Raw genomic sequence first — 24014 nt, 5'->3', positions numbered from 1 at the left:
CTGAAGCAGATGACATGCCACTCTAGTGGGGAGGAGCTTCGCGGTTAGTCATATGTCACGCTCATAGGCTTCTAATCTGTAAATAAAAACACACGGGATTACAGCTGTGATGGAGGCGGGCCCTGGACTGAATCTCCCGCTCCGTAAGCACCTGTGAAAGCAAGAGGCGTTGCCTCCGAAGCCAGCAACATAAATCAATCCTCAGCGATTGTCATTCTAGCCTTCTCCAGGCAGGTGAAGAGAAAAGCGCCCCTTTCCCTCCTCCATCATCTCGATGAGCATCAGCTAAGACTCAGGGGACTGCTCCGAGCAGCCTGGGGCAGGCAGGGACAGAGAGCCCACCAGGTCGTCTGAGACCCCCTCACAGCCATCCAGCCCACAATCTGACCTCCTTTCTGCAGCCATTTGGCTCCTGAAGCTTGCCTTCAGCACTGCAACCACCCTATCTGAGCGAAGAGATAAACAGTCCCTATCTGCCAAATCTTGCAAGCTGAGCAATGACCCAGTGGAAACTCTTTTCAGAGTCAAAAGTTCATCCTCTCACTGGGACTTGAGATGCTGAACACCGTTTGGAGCCAACCTGAGCCAATCCTCCGAAAGAGATAAGCACATTGCCCTGTCATCATTTTCTCCCATTAATGATTACTCAAAGTGCGTAGGAATTTCAGGGAGGCAAGAGGAAGAAGAAAAAAAAAAAAAGAAAGAAAGAAAGAAAGAAAGGAAATACTGGAAGGCCAGCTTGCATCACAGAGCCTGCAGCCCACAGGGCTCCCAGCCCTACACACCCTTCCTGATCATGAACTCTCAGAATGCACGCTGCACCTGCCCCTCCGTATATCTGGCCTCCGGCACTCAGTGGGTTCCTGGACAGGGCGGGAGGCTTCAGAGACAATGTCCAGCCACAGTTCACAGTGTAAGCTGGCACCCGAGCTTGACTCTACCCTTGAAGAGCTGGGCAACATTGGGCAAGATGGTGTCACTCTCTGTGCCAGCTTCCTCCTCTGTGAAATGGAAACTACAGCAGTGGCTACCCCCACAGAAAGCGGGGAGCATGAAAAGTTGAGGGGGGAACTATCAGTCATTTCCATATCCCTTTAAAAGGGGCTGCCTGGTCTGATACCTCTCTCACATTACATACAGACACTCATTAAAGATTCACAGACCAAAAATTGGCTGTGAATTATTCTCTCCAGCCCTCTCACGTCGTCCTAACTCTCTTGTCCTCAGTGAAAATTAAGCAAGTCACTGTCATTCTCCTAAGTCATTTGAGCTAACACAGTCAATCCATTTAGATACTGTGGTTACCGCCTCCCACCCCCCATAGCACAAATTGGCCTCCAGGTTTTTCTAATTACGTTAAAACAAACCGCTCCCTAACATCAACATACCCAGGATTTCCAGGCATGCAGTGTCAGGCTAACTTTCCCCCATGGACGAAGCCAGCTGATTGCATAGCTTTGGTTTTCTTTGCAATGGAAACTCAATGGACTTGGATTGACAATGGAAGTCAGTCACTCAAAGAACTGTGCCTAGTAGTGGCTCTATCCAGACACCAACGTGCTTCCGAAAGTTTATGAAAAAATGGAATTAAGAGGTAAGTGCACTTGGGTGCAAGAAAAATTTGAAATCTATGCATAATTTTCTTTCATACTATACTTTTTCATGAACTTTCAGAATAACCCTCGGACATTTCCCAGAAAAGCCCTGGGAAATCCTCTAAGATTACAAAATACACCCATTGGGTTGGGATGTATCAAAGTGTGGCCAATGAATTGCCACAAATGAGCAACTGCTGTAACATCAAGCAGTGACACAAAGGTGATTTACCCTACCACATGAGAGGAATAAATCAGCGGTGCCAGAGATCAAAGGAAACGCTGGGATTGTTGTTAACACGTATGGAGCTCTACTGAAAATCTGAATAAAACCGTTGAAAGGAAAAAGAGAGGGGATCATTTGATTAGATGCATAGAGATAGCGCATGCGCCGAGTTTCAGATGCAATACACATTCATCTTAGATCCAGCTAAAATTAACTCATGTTCCTATTTTGTAAAGGTCTTAAAGAAACCAAAGTTTCAGCAAGATTTTATGGAGCTGCAGCCTCAGCACGAGCTGTCCAAAGTGCCTGAGCCAGGTCGCAAGACCCGCGACACCCACTTGTCTCTCTCCCAATTCCTCCACCACCCACATCCCTCCTTCAAGTAGGTATTAAAGGGCAGCGACACCACAGCCGGCCTCCAGCCACCCTGCAACCCCCTCTCTGCTGCCTCTCAGCTTCTCACCATGCGCCCCCCCCCCCCCCCCGAGATGCTGTCATCCCCTCCTGGCAATGGCAAACTCCCGGCCAGGCACGAGAAGCTACAGCCCAATTTCAAAGATCACTTTGCTGCCAAGGATGCCTCCAAATTTATCTCCAGACCTAACCTCTCAGCAGTTTCACGGCCACACTCTCTACTGTCTGTCTGACTCCAGAGAGGGTCCTGGCCATCAGCACCCAGGATCCAGCCACAAGCACCCAGAACAGCCACAGCTCACACACCGGACTACTGTGTTCCAGGCCTTCCTCCAGCCATCTCTTCGCATGCAGATGCAACCCAGCCATCTGAGTTCAACCCAGGAGATCCTCCTCCTCCCCCCAGCAAATTCCTTCCATGTTAGAACGCACCCTGCACATACAATCCACCCCATTTCCCCTTGGTGTTGGTGATTTCACAGCATTTGTTCTTTCTCCTCCTGGACCATGAAAAGCATAAGCTCCTTTCAGTAGCTCTTACTCACTCTCATTCCCACAGCACCATGAAGCAATTTAAACACACACACACACAGTGAATAAATGAATGAATCATTTCTTTATATAGACCGTGACTGTGAACATGTTGGGTCATAACTTGCTACAACTCTATCATATTTATAAAAGAACTGGGGCCAGAAATAATTGTAGACTAGGCTTTCATTTAAAAAAAAAAAAACATGAATGGAAATAACAATACAACATGAATGATACCATTTGCTTGCCCACGGTTCACCATCCATTGTGAGGATTGGAGTGAGGCCATTATTTATGTATATTGTTTAGATAATACATATAAGCTTCCTTTAAATGTGATCACAGAAAATGTCAGCTGCTTAAAATTCAAGGTGACTTTGCACTACTCTCTCAGTAACACAATATGAGTATTCATAAGATACTCAGACTAGCTGAATAGACTATAAAAAATTGGCCATCATCTGCACTGTTCACTCTCACCAACAGCGATGACTTCGGTTGCCTTATTTTTGTTCACAATAAAACTCCTGAGATGTTTTATTATAACCAATGTCTCTCTTTAAATACCACAGATTTTTTTTTAAAAAAAGTACATGTGTATTCACCCCCAATGCAATTAAACTATCTCCCCCAAATCTTCAATGGGCGGATTTTCTGCTTAACACGTAACTGGTAAAATGGGTCAAGCCACAGAGCGGAAGTAGCAGGAAGAGCGCTACGCTTCCCTCTGGCTGTCAGTTACACACCTCAACCAGGTTCATCTTTGCATGAAACTCCACATGACTTCAGTCCTACTCACAGGACACCTTGCTTTTGCACAGCAACATGACTAAAAGAATTCAGTTTGCAATGTCGCCAGGTTGTAATGGTTACCACGACTCCCTCCCAGCCCTGTTCTGCCCTGCCCCGCCCCGCCCCCAGCAGGATTTTTCTCTGCTACCCTTGCTGAGGCAAAACGCTGGCTCAGCTTTCTGTCTCTCTCAACCCACAAGTAACTCCATTGATGCGTGCAATATATCAGTTCATCTGCCAACAATATTTCAAAAGTACATACGCATACTAGCACAGTGAGAGAGTTATTATATATTCAGTATTTAAGATTCAGAAAATGTGTTGATTTTGCAGAGTGGCAAATATCTACAGGGTGAGCACAGGGTTGAGATGCAGGTCTATTTAGTGGATCTTAGACGGCTATGGTTCAGGAACCAACATCCCCAAACAAGGCCATCACAACTATCATGTCAAGAGCTGTCATGCGCCAGCAGTAACTGGTGCTAACACGTCACAAACCATTGGACAAACAGTATTTCATTCCCTCCATCCTCAAGGCAACTCTATGAGAAAGTCCTAAATTATTCCAACTCCTGAGGGTACAGAAGAATGCAAAGAATGCAGTCAGGGTCCAGGTCCCAATAGAAGCTCTCCATTTCACATCTGCAAAGCTGGTCCTGGACGCCACGCTCTTGACTCCAACACGAGAGACACGTATCCGTGGCTTTACACACTGGACCTCAAGTGTTGACAAGAATCTCTTTCAAGAAATCCGTGACTCACTTGGGTGACGAACAGCTTGGTAAAGCAAGTCTCTCAAAATGAGTTTTGAAACGGCAGATGTTCGGATGTGACACTGCTAAGAGGAGACCGCTTCTCACCAAGTAAGGAAGCACAGGGTGACCTGAGGGGCGCTGCTGGGAGACCACGCATCCCGGCAGCTCCCAGGCATCCACACACACAGTAGACCAACAGCTCCAGGAGACCAGCAGTGCCAACCAGCATCTTGATACAGGAGCCCTAGTGGGCAGTCCCCACCCCTACTGTTTGAAGTTCTCCAGGTGATTCAGCAGCTGGGCTTGGGAAGCTCGGATTCAGCCTGAGCAGCTTCCATCTTCAACAGAGAACCATGAGTCATCAACCCTCGCATCCACCCAGTGCCTGCATGACTCCCCCAGGCCAGGGAAATTTACTGTTACGTGAAGAAATCAGGAAGTTGTAAAATCCAAACAGATACAAAGAAATTCAAAATTCAACAAACACTGCCTGCCGCTGCTGGAACAAACCGTTCTCTGCTTCCCCACGTGTGGACTGCACAACTACCGAAACCTAAAACGTGGAACGGGTGACAGCAAACCTCTAGCTTAACATTCCCAAGCCGGGTGACAATTGCAATGGTCAGGCTCAAGCCCCAAACAGCAGGAACCAATCATCAGAAAGCCAAATGCAGACTCCTCCATGAATCAATTCAATACAGCCAATACGATAACAGACTTTAACCCAAGTTCGAAAAGAACCATCTTAAGCAATGGCTCCATTTCCTGCCTGCTGTAGTTTGCAAAGAAAATTACATTCAGCAGCCAACCAAGTGCCGAAGCATAGAGTGTCCCAGGCCAGATTTTTATCTTCCGATGGAAAATAAGAGTGTCACCAAACTCTCACCTGACAGGAGATGCACTTCCCAGTGGCGGCTGTGGAGGAGGAGCCCGCGGGAAGAGGACGAAATCCAAGCCTGCTTCTCGAAGGGATCACCCTGGCGACTTGTTGCACGATGCCCCTGCAACCGGCCAAGAAGAGCAGGGAAGAAAATCCAAGATGAAAAACAGAAGAGACTGCTTCCAATCAGACGGCCTTAAAATGTTCACCCACGGGAACATGAAGTTTGAGAGCAAAAATCCAGTTTTGCATTGATTTGAGAATTATACAGCTCCCCAGCTCAAAAAAAAAAAAAAAAAAAAAGGCAGAGACTGCTCTGACTCAGGGAGACTTGGGACGGGGAAGCCATCACCTTAAATTAAGAAGTCGGTCTCCCAGTCTGAGCCACCCGCCGTGCCTCTTTATTCCCCAGCATTGAGCTAACCATCTGACAAACGCATGCTGGCATGCTGGTGATCTCAAGGAACAGGGGGTGAAAAATGGGAATGGACTGCATCATAACTGAACCAAAGCCTGCTATCAACATCTATGCCATCTATCCACATGCAGACCCAGAGGCCATCATGAAAGAATAAGTTGTTGGCAAAGAAACAAAAACCGGGGGGGGGGGGGGGGGGGCGGGGAGGGGGAGGGAGAATTATTCAAGAGTGGACAAAGGCACTCAATTTTACTAAACCTTAAATTAGTGAATGACTGAATGTAAATTCCTGTCATTTTCACTTTTGGCACATTTCACACATGGATAAGTAAAAGCATAGAATAAATGAATGAATGAATGTGCGAATGAATGAATGAATGAGTCTTCCGTATACCTTTCCTGGGAGCCTGGTGCTTGTAGTACTTTTGGACCTACACATAGAAATGGAAGATATTGAGGACTTGACCTGCTAACATTTTTTTTCAGGCATATCAAAATTCAGCTTTTTAATTGCTGGTAATTCCCAAAATATTCACACTCCACTAGAAGAATCAGTAACATTGTTATGAGAATTCCCCTCCCCCCCAAGCACCAGTAAATGCTGGACTGATCTGCAGTCTTGGAGGCCCGGAGCAGCTGATCTGCATATGTGTTTAGGCTGATTTTAAATTTAGTTTGGGTTTCCTAAGCTCATGCCAGGTAACAGTAGGAAGGAGAAGGCCCAAGATTGTACTGGGTGACAGAGAAAAACTATTCTGGAGCGATGGGTATGATCTCCAAAGTGAGTAATCTGTAAACAGGTGAGTGAGCCAATTATCCCTGGGTGCATGGCAACGCATCTCAGTAGTCATGATTATTTTCATCCATACACACTCACTATTTTTAAGAGCACAGCCCAGCTGGAAGGCAAATAACTTCCATTTCTTTCCAGCACTTTTCAAAGTAATGAATAGTGGCCAAAGTATTCTTCCTTCTAACTAATCCATTCACCGAGCATTTACTTAAATAGCTATTGCACAATTGGGACTGCACATGCAAACAGAAGCCATTTCTGCAGTCCCGGAACTCCCACATATAACCTGTGTGTACAGACAAGGAAGGCACTCGGAGAGGAAAACTATCTTTTAAATCCTTAGAACTCACCATCCCTCCACCAAGAAGCTTGCTGAGTTTCAAATATAAATAGTAGCAAGGAAGCGGCTCACCAAATCTGATTGAGTCTTGCACTGCGTTTCTTCTAAGGGCTGGGTGGGGAGGAGGTGTTTTGAATATATCTGGTAATATCTCATATGTCACATCAATACTGGATAGTCATGTTCCAACAAAGTGCAGGGACCTGGCTTTGCAGCCAGTGCTTTCTGGGTCACAGCTGGGAGAGTGTTTATGGATCCACGTGTGTGCACACAATTCTGTTGACATATTACCTGGCAGATAAGGTTTTATAGAGTCCAGATTACAGCCTCCTTCTGAAGTGCAGAAAACAAGCACACATGATTGAAATTCTGTAAAATATTAGCTTACACTCAAGTTGGTATGCCTACTTATTACAAAAGCATTCATGTTGCTACACCAGTTAGGGTAATAAAAAGAGCTAAAATAACTAAATTCCATCAGGGGAAAGTAGCACACGGATGAAAGTGCAGCTGCATTGCAAAAACAGACCAACACAATGCAAGAAAATCCACAGAATGTTTTACACAATCGCACACCACAGATGAAACAGTGACTACAGCAGAGCAGATGGCGGACAGAAGGCAGAGCCACAGCCTTTGGGGCCAGCATCCCATATGGATGTTCATATAGGTTCAAGTCCTGGCTACTCTATTCTCAATCCAACTCCTTGTTAATGACTGGAAAAGCAAGGAAAACAAAAACGGTCCATGCAGTTGAACCCCTGTTCCCATTTAAGAGAAGCTCCAGGCTCCTGGCGTTGGTCCAACCTATCTCAGCTTTCTGGGGAGTGAGTCAGCGGATGAAAATCTCTCTCTTTCTCTCTGTAACTCTGCATTCCAAATAAATAAACTAGATCTCTAAAAACTAAGTAAGTAAATACCCAGAAAAGCAACATAACAGAACAGTAATAAATCCTGAAGGTCGTCAAGAAAGATGGCCCGAATAATACTGATGCAATGGTCCATCAGGGAAGGGCAGGAGATCCGGGTGACAGAGGAGCAAGAACAAGAGCAAAGCGGAAATTGCCACGTGCAATGAGAGGAAAATGCCCCGACATGGAGCATGAGAGGCCAAAGTGACATCAGTTAGCAGCCCTGAGAATCACCACTCAAAAATAACTCCCAGGAAACCATTAGGTTAAAGGGTACCTAAATAAGAGAAAGAAGAAGAAGAAGAAGAAGAAGAAGAAGAAAGAAGAGTTCCTCTGAAGCCAAATCAAAACAGTGTAATTAGAAGGACCTCTGCCCAGGCAGGTCTCCAATGCAGATTCCACTACAATGAATTTTCTGAAAAGTGATTTGCAGGTAAGGCATCATTTGTGTTGACATTATGGCGATGGCCACTGTATTGTCTTTAGTCCACAAATAGGATGCATTAGAAGTTATAGAAAAATCAATGAAATATCTAGGCTCACATCAAGTACATCAAGCAGAATAGGGTGCATGTTGTGATCATTCTAAACATGTTTCCGCGTGTCTGGGATGCTGGCAACCTTTGTAGATATTCACAGTACATCAGTATGAAAGGTTGACATTCACAAAGGATCCTACTACAGTAAGTTCCTGGGGTAGGGGTTCGGTTTAGCAGTCAAGTCGTTGGGTGGGACGCCCACATCTTGGGTTGGAATCTCAGACAGGATTACCATCCAGCTTCCGCCTTCTGCGCAAACCTGGAGGCAGCGGATAGCTGAGGTATTTATGTTCCAGCTCCCTGTTACAGTGCCTGGGCAAGCAGACAATAGGAACACACTTGGAGCTGGCCCAGCCTGTCAGTGTGGCAGCCACTGGTGACTGAAGGGGCAGATGGAAAAGATACCTTGCTCTCTGTTTCTCCCTCTCTCTGTAACTCTGCCTTTTAAAGAAATAAAATAAATGTAGGGCCTGGCACAATGACTTAGCAGCTAAAGTCCTTGCCTTGAATGTGCCGGGATCCCATATGGGCGCCGGTTCTAATCCCAGCAGCTCCATTTCCCATCCAGCTTCCTGCTTGTGGCCTGGGAAAGTGATTGAGGATAGCCCAAAGCCATGCGACCCTGCACCTGCGTGGGAGACCTGGAGGAAGTTCCTGGCTCCTGGCTTCAGCCCGACCCAAGCCCTGGCTGGTTCCGGCCTTGGGGCAGTGAACCAGGGAAATGAAGTTTGTTCTCTCTTTCTTTCTCTCTCACTCTCTCCACCTTTCAAAAATAAAATGAAAATAAATCATACAACTTTTCTAAATGTTACTAGATTTGTAAGCACAAAAATTAAATAGTATTATAAAGGAGAAGTGAAAAACCGTTTCCAGAAATAGATTATTCACCTACGCAACATTCTTTTTATGACTTCCACAATCCCAATTGTTTCAGCATTTTTTTTTTAAAGATTTATTCATTTTATTACAATCAGAAATACAGAGAGGAGGAGAGACAGAGAGGAAGATCTTCCATCCGATGTTTCACTCCCCAAGTGAGCCGCAACGGACCAGTGCGCGCCGATCCGAAGCTGGGAACCTGGAACCTCTTCCAGGTCTCCCACGCGGGTGCAGGGTCCCAAAGCCTTGGGCCGTCCTCGACTGCTTTCCCAGGCCACAAGCAGGGAGCTGGATGGGAAGTGGAGCTGCCGGGATTAGAACCGGTGCCCATATGGGATCCCGGGGCTTTCAAGGCGAGGACTTTAGCTGCTAGGCCACGCCACCGGGCCCTGTTTCAGCATTTTTTAAAACCTTGATCCAGTTAAAGCTGCCAATGGAAACATTAAAAAATTCTGAAAAATCCTATATATTCATTACTCTATCACTTCCTAAAATTTTTCAAAGTATGTTTATATCATTAAGTTAAAGGAAACTAAAATGTAAACAGCCTAGCTGATGGACTAGGACAGTTCTATCTTTTTAAAAAATGTTTTAAGGCCTGACAACAGAAAATTCCTATCTCTATCGGGATAAAGATAGAGATAAAAACAACAAGCACCATTGCTTTTAGTGCATTTAACCAAATAAAGAGGCCTGCTCTGGTAACCTTGGAAGTATGATAGACTGGAACTAAATTTGTTCTTTGAAGCAATTAAGCTGTACAGATCTGAATGCTTCATAGAAGCCAACCACCCAAACTAGTGAATTATTCTGAAAATACAAGCAGTGGACGCGAACCTATCTCGCACCCCCTTCAAGGGACAGACTGGCTTGCTGCATGAGGTCACTACCTGTACAACTATGTCAGCCTGCCAGAGTGGAAACTGCAGAGAACTTGAGCGTAAAGGATAAACTCCTACTCGCGGCTTGAGGTCATCATCCCTACTGACTGCCTTCTAACAGAAAACAAAACAAGCCGGCTGCTACAATAGGTTAGTCATCAGAGACACAAGGTATGCACAAAATCAAAACCCAGTTGACATTTCAGAGTGGAAAGAATAAATAAATAAAGGCCCAACGTTGCACAAAGGAATGGGAGTCCTTGAATTTGACAACAGCAATAAAAAAAAAAATAGGACTCGAGAACTGTTTATTAATGTTTTCATAATTTCTCAGGGTCTCCAAGGAATGTACAAACATCAAGCGAACTATAGATGTTGGACATATAACCGGACGGGCAGAGTGCCTTTTCTTTTTGACCTTTCTCTGCAAGATAATTCGAAGACCTTTCACTTCAACAAGGTCATGGAAAAAACTGGGATTAGACTAAGGTAAGTTCATTTTGGTACAAAAAAAATTTGTAAATCAACGCAAGTTTTTTTTTTTTATTTTTCATAACCAGAATGCATTTGTCAAAAGTATCTTTTGACAAAACCCTCTTCACACGAAATCCAGAAAGAAAAATATTCTCTTTCATGGTACATTTTTCATACTTATTTCACCAGGAATTTATGTGTACACTGAAAAAGACCAGGTCCCACTTTGCTACAAACAATATTCTCTGTGTTGCAAAATACCATCCAGGACCTCCAGGACACTGAGTGAAATTTAAACTTTTGTGCCTTATTTTATATCCTTGCCTTCCCTCTATTCACCTTTCGGGGATAATAGCTCATTTTAACTAAGGCAAGGCTTCACCTGACCAGGCCGCTTGTACAAGGAGAAATTCACAGCTCTCCTACCAGGACAGAGTAGGCAGCTCCCACCATCCTGACCCCAGGGGAAAAAAAAAGAAATTCAGCAATTTAGCTATGTGGTCATAAAACTGTAAACCAACTGGCAGGGTCACAACTAAATCCAAGCGTTATAAGTCTGTTTTTTGTCTTTGAAATATCAGAGAAAATTAAAGCACTCCACCTTCCACGGGTTACCAGAGCAATCCAGAACTTCAGGATATATACTATACTATTTTTTTTTCTGCCATAATATTATTTTCCTTTGCTTAGAGGGGCCTAATAATGCCACATCTCCCATCAGGAACACTGCAATGTTGCTCTTTAAATTACATCCTAAAACAGATACACGGTGATGGCTCGGTGATCCTCTACTAGCTAAAGGCCTATCTCATCCCTTCCTGATGGGAAAAACAAAACAACAAATCTCTAACTTATTACCAAGCAGCATTAAAGCCGGAGCCAGAAGGTCCACACTTGAGAATGAATTCCCTCTAAATGTCTGCCTACTGTCAGTAGCAGTTTTTCTTGCAATGGCTACAAAGTTTCAAAACGTGACAACAGGGAAATCCTTCCCCCCAATCACTTACTTCCTTCGAAGGAGCAGTAAATCGAAAGCCAGCCTTCACTCCCAGCAATTAAGTTCCAGGGAGGGGCACTCTGCAGGCTCGCTAGGGTTTAAGGGTCTGTAAGGCCCAGGCACCAGGCTGCTAAAGCAATGTTGCCTTAGGAAGCTCTGGAAGGTTTGTAACAAACCAAATACTTGTTGATCTGCTCACAATAAACACCAGCAGGACTGTCAGGCTCCTTTCCGCGTCTGCGGAGACGCATTTACATACTGTACGCAGTAACAACAGCTTGCGGGTCTCTGTTATAAAAGTTGAGTAGCTAAAAGCCTCATTCAGCGCCTCCCAGCCAAAGGACTGAAAGAAGAGGCAATTGAAAATAGTGAAGTCTCTCATCTGGCCCCGGGCAGCACAAATACTGTGCGAAGAACACTTGGAGTAGTTCAGGGACAAGACAAACCCACCTGAATGGACGAGGCACACTGTCTGTTGCCATGGCAGCTTGATCTAATTACAGCAGCAACCGGGGTTGGAGTAAGTGCACCGAAAACCTACACCGCTGACACGTATCCACACGATGAGAAAGGCAGGCGGGGTGGGGGAGCAGAGGGGAGCCCTTCCACCTCTGCCTGACGGGGAAGGTGGCACTCGAGTCCATTTATTTGCAGAGCTGCTAAAATATTGACTGATGCATGCACAGTTAGAGGGCAATCAAAGGAGATTATATGCCACAGCATTAGCTGTTGTGGTGCAATCCATACCGAGGGAGTTCGTGTGTAGGATTTTCTCCTTCTCCTCTCTGCTGATTCCCTCAGGCATCCTCTTTTATTCCATAAAAAGCTCTAGTCGCCTACCTTTATCCCCACCCCACCCCAGCCCACCCCAAGGAACCGAAGGAGGGTGGGCTTCCCAAGGAGGGGCCTCCAAGAACTGCAGGGGCGCCCCCCAGAAACCCAAACAGAAACAGCTCCAGCAAGCCAACACGGTCGCAAAAGTAACTAGCTGTGCCTAAAAATAACCACCAAGTAACTAACTACCCACGGGCAGCACGCGATCTACGGGGAACGCTCAACTCTGAGGAGCAGCAGGCTGTCTGCTACAACGCCAATGACATTGAGATGTGCCAGCGAGGTTGCCAAGGCTGCCCTGGTCTGCACAGCTCCGTCCCCCAAGCGTGCCACGCTCGGCGTTAGTTTGCAAGCTGCGGGAGAGACGAGGGTCTTCTGCTGCTGCCGGCTCCTGCGGCTCGCACGGGGAAGCCACGGATCTCTCCGGGGCCGGCACCAGTTTGGAGGAGTCCCTACTGCACAACATACGGTAAACAAAATAAAAATAGCTTGCCGCTCTTGTTAGCCACACCGCGCATTATATAACCAGCTTCCGACTGGCTTTTTTTTTTTTTTTTTTGCCCTTACTACTCTTCAGCAATTTCTCAATCTTCCCAAGTATTTATATATGACCCTCTTCTCCGTAAGGATGATATGCCAAGAAAAGCAAAACAGCCACGGGATAGAACCGGACCTCCTCGACCTTAGAAGACGGACTTTTTTAGGGGGGGGGCTTTTTTTCTGACAGTGTCTAGAGAACCCCCACCCCCACTTACACACACACACACACACACAACACCAGCACCCAAGGTTCTCGCTCAGTCTCCCTAGAAAACCTGAATTGTTTCCTCTCTTCCAGTCAGTACCCCCCCCCTACTCCTCTCTCTCCCCGCCCCTACGTGGTCTGCAATAAAATGAAAGCGCCAGCCCGGGAGCTCCAGCTGGGCGGCCCGAGGGCGGGGAGGGAGAGGGGGCGCACGCGGGGTGGGGGGCCGGGGACCCCGCGGCTCGCCGTGCGCCTCGCGCCCACGCCGCCTCACCTCTTCGCTCCGCCCGGCCGGCCGGCCGCGGCCCTGCCCCCTGCGGGACCGGCCTGCGCGCTGCGCTGGAACCACGTAGGAGGCAGGCGGCGGCGGGAGTGGCGGAGTGTCCGGGCCGGCCCCGAGCGATCGAGCCGCGGGGCTCCGGGGCGCATCCCAACGCCCGCAGCGCCTCCTCCTCCGCCGCCGCCGCCGCCTCTTGCCCTGCTCCTGGCTTCTCTCATTCACCCTCCGGCAGCCAGCCGCGCAGCCCTCCACTCCCGGCGCAGGGCAGCGCCTGCCGCCGCTCCTCTCTCTGCTCCTGCCGCGGTCGCTGAGCTTGGGGACGCCGGCCCGGGCTGGGGCGCTCGCGGGCTCCCGGCTCCGGGCGGCGGCGGCTGCACATGATCAGGAGGCGGTCGCACCAACAGGGCGGCGGTGGCCGTAGCGGCGGGAGCCAAGGGCCGCCACGGCCACTCCAGCCTCGCTCCGGGCACCCTCCCGCCGTGCCCGAAGCCGGGCGCCTAGCAGCGCGCAAAGTCCGGCCCAGTGGGGCTCTTCCGGCCCTGCAGCCGCACGTCCGGGAACGGGGCCGTCCGGCAAGGACCCCACCACCACCTCCACCTCCACCTCCGCCCCAGGGGCACCGAGGCCAAGCGATCGGCAGGCGGGGAAGCCCAGCCCACCCGAGAGCCCCGCTTGCTCTCAGCGCCCCAATCTGGGGGAGGAAGATCGGCGAGGGAGCGGCAGTGGGCAGGGGCCAGCGCGCCCCCTCGGCCACCACCCCCGCCTGTCCCCTGCGCCACCCGGAGGGAGGGGGACATGGTTCCCCGCACTTGCGGCCGGACGGGCAATTGCCACTGCCGCTCTCCACCGTCCGCGCACCCCTCCCGGGCGCGCCCCCTCGCCCGGCTGGCGCCCACCCGGGCCCTGGCAGTGCCCCTAGCGGGCCGCCTGGGCGCTCAGAGCTGGGGTACGGTCCTGGAGGCTGGAGCCGGGAACGGTTGTATACACACACAGACACGCGCGCGCGCGCACATACACACACACACACACACACACACACACACACACACACACAACACGACGCGTCGGTTTCCTTCGCTCCTCTTCCAGCTGTTTTCCGTGCAGCCAATTGGGGTTTGGGGTTTGTTTGCTGGTTGTTGCTTTTTGGCCCCCTCTCGGGAGAGCGGAGGGAGAGGTGGGGAGGGGGGGAGATTTTAATCTAAATGGGGGGGCGCGAAGGGGATGGGGGAGGGGGGAGAAAGAATCCAAGGAGGAAAGAAAAAATAAGCCACTTACTGTAAAGTGTAAATGGATCTGGGGTTGCGTGGGGAAGGGGGATAGGGGAGAGAGAGAGTGTCTCGCGGCCGCTGTGGCTCTGGCTGCTGCTCCACGGAGCTTGTTTTGGATCCCCCTGCAGTGAAACAGGTCCTGTACGGCTCCGCCACTGTAGTAGGAATGATGTCTGCGGTACACTCTGCTCTCGCCTCCTCCTCCTCCTCCCCCTCCCCTTCCCTCCCTCCCTCCCTCCCTCCTCCCTCCCTCCTCCCTCCGCCCGCCCTCCCTCGCGCTCTCTCTCGCGGGCTCGCTCTCTGGCTCGCTCGCTCCAGTATGTAAATGTGTAATAGAAGCCAAATATGGAGCAGTTGGCTGCCGCCGCCGCAGCTCAAGGATCCGACTTCACGGGCGAGAGAGGGTGGGAGGGGGAGGGGGTGGAGCGGGGGGAGGGGGCACCCCCTGGCAGGCGGCCCGGCCAGCCGCGCACACGGCGAGGCGGGCGCACGGCGGCGGCCCGCGCCCTTAACCCTTGGGTGCGCGCCTCCCCGGGAACCCGGCGCTCGGCCCGGAGGAGCGGGAGGGGAAGACAACCGCGGGCCCCAGGGGACGGTGCCTTCCTTCCAGGTTCGAGAAAGGGGCGGGGAGTTGGGACGATGAGGTAATCGGGGCTGGAACCGGTGGGGTCTCCGCTACGCTCCCCGGGTCGCTTCCACCCTAGTTGGAGGGGGACCGAGCGAAGACTCGGACGGCCTGAAAGAGGCTGGGGGGTGGAGGGACGGGTGTCGGGCTTGGGTTCCAAGCCTGAGAAATACCCGGGCGGAGGTTGCTGGGGGAGGCGGGGAGAGCCGGGCCGGCCGCGATCCGGACGTGCCCTTGGCCCCCGGCGCCCGGTGGAGCGGACCGGCCGGCTTGGCGTCCTCCTCCTCCGCTGCACGGGAACCCCCCAGCGCGGCTCGCCCGGGACCGCGGAGCGGGGGGGGGCTTTTGCGCACAACTCGGGAAAGTTGTAAGGCTGCGTGCGATTGCATACACAGCCCCACCTGTGCGCCACCCCCGAACGCGGGCGACCCACCCCCCGGGAGCCACCTCTCCTGGCCTTTTCTGCAAACGGCTTGGGGGCAGCCCCAGTTAAGTCCTGGGCGGCCGCGCTGGCCCTTGACACACGACCTCCGCCCGCCCTGGAGTCCGCGCGCGTGCGTGCGTGTGTTCCTCCCGCAGCTAATTCAGGATCATTAATTTCATCGGAAATGAGGTAACCCGTGGAGGGGATGGAAAAAGCGAACGGAGCACCCAACCTCAGTTCTTGCAAATCCGCGCCCAACAACTTCCTCCGGGACTCGCCTGGCAAGTGTGCGGTGCCCCAACCCCGCACCACACTGCCGCCCCTCTCCCCACCGCCAGGCCCCACGTCAGGGTGCGTGGGCGCGCAGGAAGGACTGGGCTCCGGAGGGGCGCACCTAGCCCGGCAGCTGCGGCACCTGACGGAAGAGAAGGGACATCCCCGCCGAGGGAGCTCGAGCCTGGCCGAGAGTTCTGGAAGATCAGTCGGTAACGGAGCCGCACTTGACCTCCTTCAGGTGCTCGGAACTCGGGGTCTGCACACTGGATGCCCGCGTTTTTCGTTGCAAGCCGCCGCGGTGTCAGGGGGCTCTTCGGGCCGAGTTTGCTGGGGACCCAGCAGTCACCCGGCCAGGCGCGGGATCCAGAACCGCCGCAAGAGAGAGAGCGCCTAGGGACAGAGCCCGCGAGCTTCGGCAATCACTAGCAACACCCTTACGGGGAAGGTGGAGGGCTCCGGAAATGTTTTTATTATTATTTTTATCTCTCTCACACGTTTGAAAAATACCCAGACCCCTAGCCATAGCCGCCGCAGTGAACCGCGACTGTCCACTTCGGCTGGTCTCTGCAACTTTATTATTTTTCTTTTCCAAGTCCATGTTCGCGACGGTTTTCAACCTCGGGGTGTTCTCCGGCGACATCGCTGGTCTCCGTACTGCCTCTAGTGGACGGGGAACATCAGTTTCCTGAAAAGTCTCCTTCCCCTTGACCAGCTCTACCCAGGTGAAGGTTAGTCACAGAGAACAGGCCGGACAGCCCTGGGCGAGCTGGAGAGGCGAGCAGCTTGTGGACCGCGGTGTGGCAGGTATCCTTGTAGCTGTTTGCCTGTGCGCAAACGCAGAGCGGCTGCCTTTCATGTCGGTTTCAGACAGCTTTCATAAAAGAACTCAACTCATCGAAAATATTTTTATAACAGAAAATGTTGGTTGCCATGTTTTTGGCTTCACGGAGATGTTTTTATTCCAACTCGTCATCTGCAAACTGTCCCATCCACCTCCACTCTATTTTTAGACATTTTGCATTTAGAGAATTTTCAGGGTGAAAAACAAAAAAACCCCTGATACTGCAGTTATTACATCGGGCATAAGCAATTAATTTGTGTTATTTTGGCACCCTGAAATTAAAGCACATTACATTAAGGTTAGGCAATTAGTTCAAATGTGCCCTCAAGGAAGCTAAATGTGTATATTACTCAATGAAAAACAATTAATAAGAAATGTGTCATTTACTTTCCTCACCATGAACATTGAAGACACATATTGTCGCTGAAATCTGTCAGGATTTTAGCTCTGCAACTTCCAACTTAGACATCGTGCCTGTAAATCGGCTCCATTACCTTTCCTAATGAAATGTTTTGTTTCCAGATGGCAAAATATTAGATCCGCAACCGCAAATAACAGGCACTTCTTCTTTAAGAGCGAGTCTCTCTGATGCAAATGAAAAACTGGATTAAAAAAAAAAAAACAGCTCTGCAGATCTTTCCAGAAACATCGGATATGTAGTACTATAGTCCTGCTGGTAACCCTGTTCCGCCATACCAGCATAATGGGAAATGATGTCTGAGGGGCGGTACTTCCGACCTGTGTCCTAGGCTGCCTCCGGACGGTGCAAAATAGTGTTACTGCTCTGTTCGTTGTGGTTTCTACTTCTGCAGGCTGAACATGGACCAGCGAATATGAATCATGTCAGTTGACTGTATTACACCCTGTGCAACACACAGTGGGAGCTGGGAGCCTTTGAGTCGTTCGGAGCTGAGGTCGACCTGCAGCCTTCTGAATTAGAGTGTGATGTTAAGCCAGGTCCTGGGAGGTAGGAGGGTGGTGATTCCTAAACACAGCAGAGAGTGAAGAACACCCCTGGACTGCACAGGGCTTTGCCCAGGTCAGTTCCATCCAGCTATAAAACTTACTCTGCTTATTCCTTTTTGATGATTATGTTTTAATCAGTCTTCTGTATTCTTGAATTCCACATCATGGATTCAATCAACTGCATATCAAAAATATTTGGGGGAAGACTGAAAAATTGCTTGTGTATCTGACTGAACATATTTTTTGCTTTTGTTTCTTAAGCGATGCAGTGTAACCATGGTGTATGTCACGTTTACACTGTGTTTGGCATTACAAGTAATCTAGAGATGATGTGAAGTGTAAGGGAGGATGGGCCTGGGGTGGGTGTAAACATGATGCCATTTTATAGAAGGGACGCGGCATGCCTGGAGTTTGGTGTTCTGGGAGCCATCATCCGCTTTGGGCAGCAAGGGACAACTTTAAAAGCTCGGAAGCGCAGCCCTTGCACAGGCCCTAAACCGGAGGGACTCCCGGGGACTTGCGCACGTGTATGTCTGCTTCGGGGCAGCAGGGGGAGCACGAGAGCGCTTCATGGAACCCGTGTGCAGGGCCCTCCACTTTGTGACAGATTAAACGCTAGTAGCCTAAGCTTTCATTGAAAGCGCCGCCTCCTAGGCGATTCAAATTAGAGCTAACACAAGCAAGAATGACGGATAAGCACTGCAGGCGGGTGTAAGTTGAAGAAATGAAGTCATGTTTGTTTATAGAGTATCAGGCTACAAACTGAAGGCGAGCAGACCTCAGAAGTTGTACTTAAGTTTTTAGTCAAAGTTATAAATCATACAGAGTAAAGCCAGGAGAAGAGCAATTCCTGCCTATCCAGAAGTGGATCAGATCTTGCCTGATAATTTTTTTTACCCCTTTACATTTTTTTTTTTCTTATCTGAAAGACAAAGATTGTCTAGTTGATGGTTCACTCCCTCAAATGCATGCAACAAGCAGGTTGGACCAGACCTAAGCCGGGACCCAGGAACTCAATCCAAGGTCACCCAGTGGGTGGAAGCGACCCAACCATTTGAGCCATCGTCCCGTGCTGTCTCCCAGAGCCTACCTGAGCAGGACTGGGGCAGAGCCAGAACTCAGAAGGCAGAGTCTCTAAGTAGGACTGTGGCTGTCCCAAGCAGCGTCTTAAGGACAGTGCCAGATGCCCGCCCCGTGCGGCAGACCACTTCATTGCGCTTGAACATGTTGGACACAGTGTGGGTGCTTTCCACCATGTCTGTTATTTCCACGATCATTTATGTGATTTCCTGAATGTTTACAGTGGTGAGTATTTGCGTTTCAAATATTTTTTTTTCAAGCATTTCACACTTTTTACAGTTCTTTCAGTATTTCAAAAACTCAGGCCTTGGAGGGTCCCTGCTACCCAGAGGGCAGACGCCATCTGACCTCTCTCTGCTCCTGGCTTCAGCCCGGCCAAGGCCACTGGGGTGTGAGATCTTTTATATTTTTTTCAATTGGGGGGGGGGGTAGAAAGTGAAATACCTGAGCCTAGAAAGTAAATAAGTAACCAGAAAGTGAAACAAGAAACACTTTATATTGAAGCACTTAACTGTTCCAGTAATTCTTTCAGGTATCCATTTTGCAGAAATAATAGAAATTTTTTAAATCCATGTTTTTTAAGCAGAGTTGAAGGTTTTTCAGATTACTCTTATTTTATTGTATGTAAGTTGTATCTATTTAACCTGAAAGACAGACTTACAGAGGGAGAGAGAGAGAATGTTCTATCCACTGGGTCATCCCAAAATAGCCATAAGGGCCAGAGCTAAGCTGACCCAAAGGTAGGAACCAGGAGCTTCTTCCAGATCTTCCACACAGTCGTAGGGGCCAAGGGCCCTGAGCCTTCATCCACGGCTGTCCCAGGCCAGAAGCAGAGAAGAGATCAGAAGTGGAGTGGCAGGGACTTGAACCAGCTTCCATATGGGATGCTGTACCACTGCAGGCAGAGGATCAGCATGCTAAGACATGGCACCAGCACCCAGATTCCTCTTAATGGAGGTTTGACCAGTGAGTATTTGAATGGGACCGATAGGCGCTGCATGTTAGTTCTCAAACTGCTTTTGATGTATTGATCATTCTTTTACTGCAACAGTTTAATTTTGGATCTACAAATAACTAGATCTTGAGAATAAAACATCTTACAAGTTCAGGACAAAGCAAACTTACCTTTGGAAAGATGCTAACGTTGTGTCCTGACAAAATACAGAGACTCCTAGTTGACCAACCCGGCACTTCTCACGGTCATCCTCTCTGTCAGAATTGCAAATATCAGAAACACAAACACAAGAATCACTCCACATCGGGAACTGGAGGAGCAGCTGTCCAGGTCTCTGGCAAGGATCTTTTTCCAGTGCATAAGATGAGCAAAATATAAACCTATAGCGTGTAATTTTTGAGTGTTTTCTCTCTCAAAAACTCACATAAGTTCAAGTGGTAAACATTTATTTATTTTAATCCTTTTTAACATTGTTCAAAGGAACTTCCTCCCACATTGCAGAAGGATTTGCCAAGTTTCTGTCTGGAGCGATTTGTTATGACTGTAATAAATCCCGAAAGTTTGAATTTTTAATGGAAACACTGACAGACCCTTAACCATGCTGTTAGAAGGAGGGTGTAACTCTACATATGTCATTGAAAAGTCTGAGCAAGCCATCATGTGCCTGCAAACACAAATGCACTCCTTAAGATTGCACTGGGAGCCCAGAGGAAAACAAACCCCAAAACAAAAGTGAAAACCACTCGCACAATAGACTGTTAGATCAGCTCGCCACACCCAGCCAAAGTCCACAGACTGCGTAAGGGCCCGGCTTCCAAAGCATCTGTCTCAGTGCAGCCACAGACCAGGGCAGGGACGGGTTTCCTGGCCGTCAGCGTACCATCAGCGCGGCTCAACAGGGGAGTGAAATCATTGTATTAAAACACCTGCCAGAAGCTTCATGAAATGGTACATTTGGCTAAAAATCAGACCTTGTCCGTAACCCAAGTAAGAATTTGTTCTTTAACTATCGGCCTGCACGCTTCGATATGGCTCTTGGACACTCAGAATGTCAGGAGACCAAATGGGGATGTGCTGTACATGTGAAATCAGATTTTAAAGACTTGGCAAATGTAGATGTGTATGTGGTGGGGGAGGTATGACGATTACATAATAGATTGGATCCTCACATGTATATAAAATCTCAATGACTTATGTATTAAATATTGAAATGAAAATATTTTCTATGTGAAAATAGAAACTATATGAGGACTTCAAATAGTTCATGGAAGTTTTGTAAGTAAGAGACATGCGGCCCAGTGCAGTGGCTCAATTAGCTAATCCTCCCCTGCCCCTCAAGTGTCGGATCCCATATGGGCATCGGTTCCTGTCCCCGCTGCTCCACTTCCCATCCAGCTCCCTGCCTGTGGCCTGGAAAAGCAATAGAGGACAGCCTAAAGCCTTGGGACCCTGCACCCGTGTGGGAAATCTGGAAGAAGCTCGGCTCAGTTCTGGCCATTGGGGTCATTTGGGGAGTGAACCTGTGGATGGAAGACCTTACTCTTTCATCCTGCTTCTATCTATAAATCTGCTTTTCCAATAAAATAAGCAAATCTTTAGAAAACGCACAAGCCTTTGCTGCTTGGGGCTAAATAGCTTGGGGCTATTCCCCTCAACTGGGCATTGGCTTTGGACATTGATAATGGAAAAAAAAATCAGATGATTATATATAATTTGTGCTTTACCATAAAATGTATCAAGTCCACCAAAAAATAAAAAAGCTGCTATTTTTCTTCATCAAGTACCAAGTATAACAGGATGCTTCAAAGGGAAAAGAGATGGTTTTGACCGTGGTTATTCATTCGACAAGTAAGGCCTAGATGAGTTTTCATTGGTACAGCTCTGACCAAGATTCCATAAAAGATAATCACCTGTGCAAACATCCTAATTTGTAGCCTTAGCCATCCAGAGAACATAGGTCTTCTTCCATGAAAAGGAAATTGACAGAATGAGTTGAGCTTTGCTTGGTATGGGCTGGGAACATGTGGACATCTATGAAGAGCATCAGATAACGTGGCATTTTGCGTCCTCAAAACACGGTTTTTCAAATAAAAAATCTAAGCAAGAAGCTACCTTTGTTTGCGTTTGAGGTCGTGGTGGCTGATGGGTTGTACGTGGTCAGCTTCTGGAGCCTTCAGAGCAGGACCTTGAGTGACAGCAGACTACAGAAATGAACACCTAACAACTGCTGCTAGTTCAATCCGCAGATACCCATTACAGCAAAGACTGCGCAGAAGCCGGGAGCTCGGAACTCAGTCCAGGCCTCCAGTGCCACAGCTCCAGCCCAGTTACCTGAGCCTTCACCAGGGTGCGCATTGGAAGGAAGCTGGAACCCAGAGCCAGAGCTGGGCATCCTCTGTGGGTGGTAGGCTAAAGGCCTGCCTCAAACCAGCTGGAGGCTGTCCTGGCTTTGTCTTCCTTGAGTCAATATCTGCCGGGAGAAGCTACCCCCAACAAGGGTCGAAGCTTAATAAAAATCTTGTTCTGAGGAATTTGTGGAGTTTTCTCCAAAGAGGGAGAGTTGGAGGAAAATGCACGGGCAATCTCTGATCTTTGGCATTAACAGCTGCAATTGTCCATGCCAGGGTTTCAGCCAAGGCTGTCTGGCCTCGACGGAGCGTCCAGGCTGGGAGCCCCTAAAGATGGGCACTGAGGATCCGGAGTTGCTCTCCGTGGGCAGCACGAGCGACAGGCTGGCCCCTGCCTCAGGCCTGCACCACCCAGCACGGTGATCCCACTGGGCTTAGGCTGTCAGCAGACCCTGCCCGCCAGGAGTGCGAGCCCATCAAGTGGAGGAAGGTAAATAATTCCCTCATGCCCTTCCAGCCGGGTTTGCATCCTGCCAACCGTAATGTCACCGCGGATTCTCATCAGACACCCGCAGAAATGCATACAACGTGACAGCAGCTGCTTTTCCCCCACCCCCGCTCCGCCTCAAAGGCTGTCGCTTAAATACCAGTAGTAGCGGCACCATGTGACCCCATCCCGCCCAGGGCCAGCTTTCCGGCAGCCAATTTCATAATGGCATCGCCCCGCCCCTCTGCGCAAGCACTTCCTTCCTCCCCACCTCCCTCGGTGAATCACCCCGCCTTGACCGAGACTTGGATGACCCAGCGTGAACTTCCCTGGCATCCTGCACATTCTTATGCCAAAAAAGGGGGCAGCTGCTCTGTAGCACAAACCTAGTCAGCCCCTAGGTGCGAACCGGGAGGGGAGGAAAAAAAAAAAAAAGCAAACGCAAAGCTAGGTGCTTATCTGGGAAAGATCAGTTCATTTTCCTAGATCACACCGATGATTCAGAATCGACCTATCTCAGTTCAGCATCAGGTTTTGAAGAACTCGGTCGAGCCCTTTGTACGGAAAGGGCTGTATCAAAGAAAAAATGTTGGCAGGTGTCCTTCGGCAATCAAGGCAGGGGAATTTTTTTTTTTTTTTTTTTAACCACACACAACCCTTGGATTTCTCCAGAGCTGGCTGAGTGTGGGTGGGGCTTTCCTATTTGTGCTTTGCCAAAGAAGACTGATGATTAACTTCTCCTGATAGATGGGCTCCCAGGGGCTTCCAGGTTACTGTGTGTTTATTCGTTTTTGACAACCCGAAAATCCCCCCTCCCTCCACGCTTGCCCCATACCATAATTCACATGAAGCTGACAAGGGTGAACCCAGACTAGTCGACTTCAGATGCTACTCCAGAGGGAACCTTGCACCTGCCTGCTTGGGGGGCGGGGTGGACAAAGCTGGGATTTTCCTCCCCTCCCCCTCCTTCGCCTGGGGACTTTACCCTCCTTCTTTGGGATCCGGCTCAAGCACCTACACTTCTGCGAAGTCTATCTTGATTATCGCAAGAGTCTGCGGTTCTGCCCAGCATGTGAGTCACAGAAGTGCTATTTTCTTATCCTTTTTATTTATACAATATATATATATTTTTAAAAATCTCTAACAGATTAAAAAAAAAAAAGCAGGGCCACAGGCACAGATGATAAGAGTACCATCCGAGAGCATCTTTTATCTGAATATTTCCTGTTACTCGCAAACCGGTTTGACCTCGGCTTGCAATTCTAGCATGCAACTGTTTCTGTTTATTGCTGCAATTCTGCAACAGTCCCACCTGTCAGTTCTTGATGAGCTTTTGCCCACTGCACTGCCAGCTGAATGGTGAGTCTTAGAAGAATACATTGAGGGGCTGACTCGTCTTCTACCTGCAAGCACCGGAATCCCATTGAGCACCGGTTCACGTCCCGGCTGTTCCACTT

General features: G+C 49.2%; 1 long non-coding RNA gene across 1 annotated transcript in view; it reads right to left on the bottom strand.

Moving 5' to 3' along the window:
• Positions 1-14742, bottom strand: part of LOC131480991 (uncharacterized) — a 293554-nt gene extending 278812 nt beyond the window's left edge. Inside the window, exons 1-2 of the long non-coding RNA XR_009245954.1 lie at positions 14563-14742; positions 5203-5317 (exon numbers count right to left, since the gene is read on the bottom strand). This is a non-coding gene — a long non-coding RNA (uncharacterized LOC131480991). The remainder of the gene's footprint in view (positions 1-5202; positions 5318-14562) is intronic.
• Positions 14743-24014: the final 9272 nt, after the last annotated feature.

The sequence above is a fragment of the Ochotona princeps genome, chromosome 1, assembly GCF_030435755.1.
Source record: "Ochotona princeps isolate mOchPri1 chromosome 1, mOchPri1.hap1, whole genome shotgun sequence".
Lineage (NCBI taxonomy): Eukaryota > Metazoa > Chordata > Mammalia > Lagomorpha > Ochotonidae > Ochotona > Ochotona princeps.
Note: the sequence above shows the minus strand (reverse complement) of the source record. Positions and strands in the feature narration are given on the sequence as shown.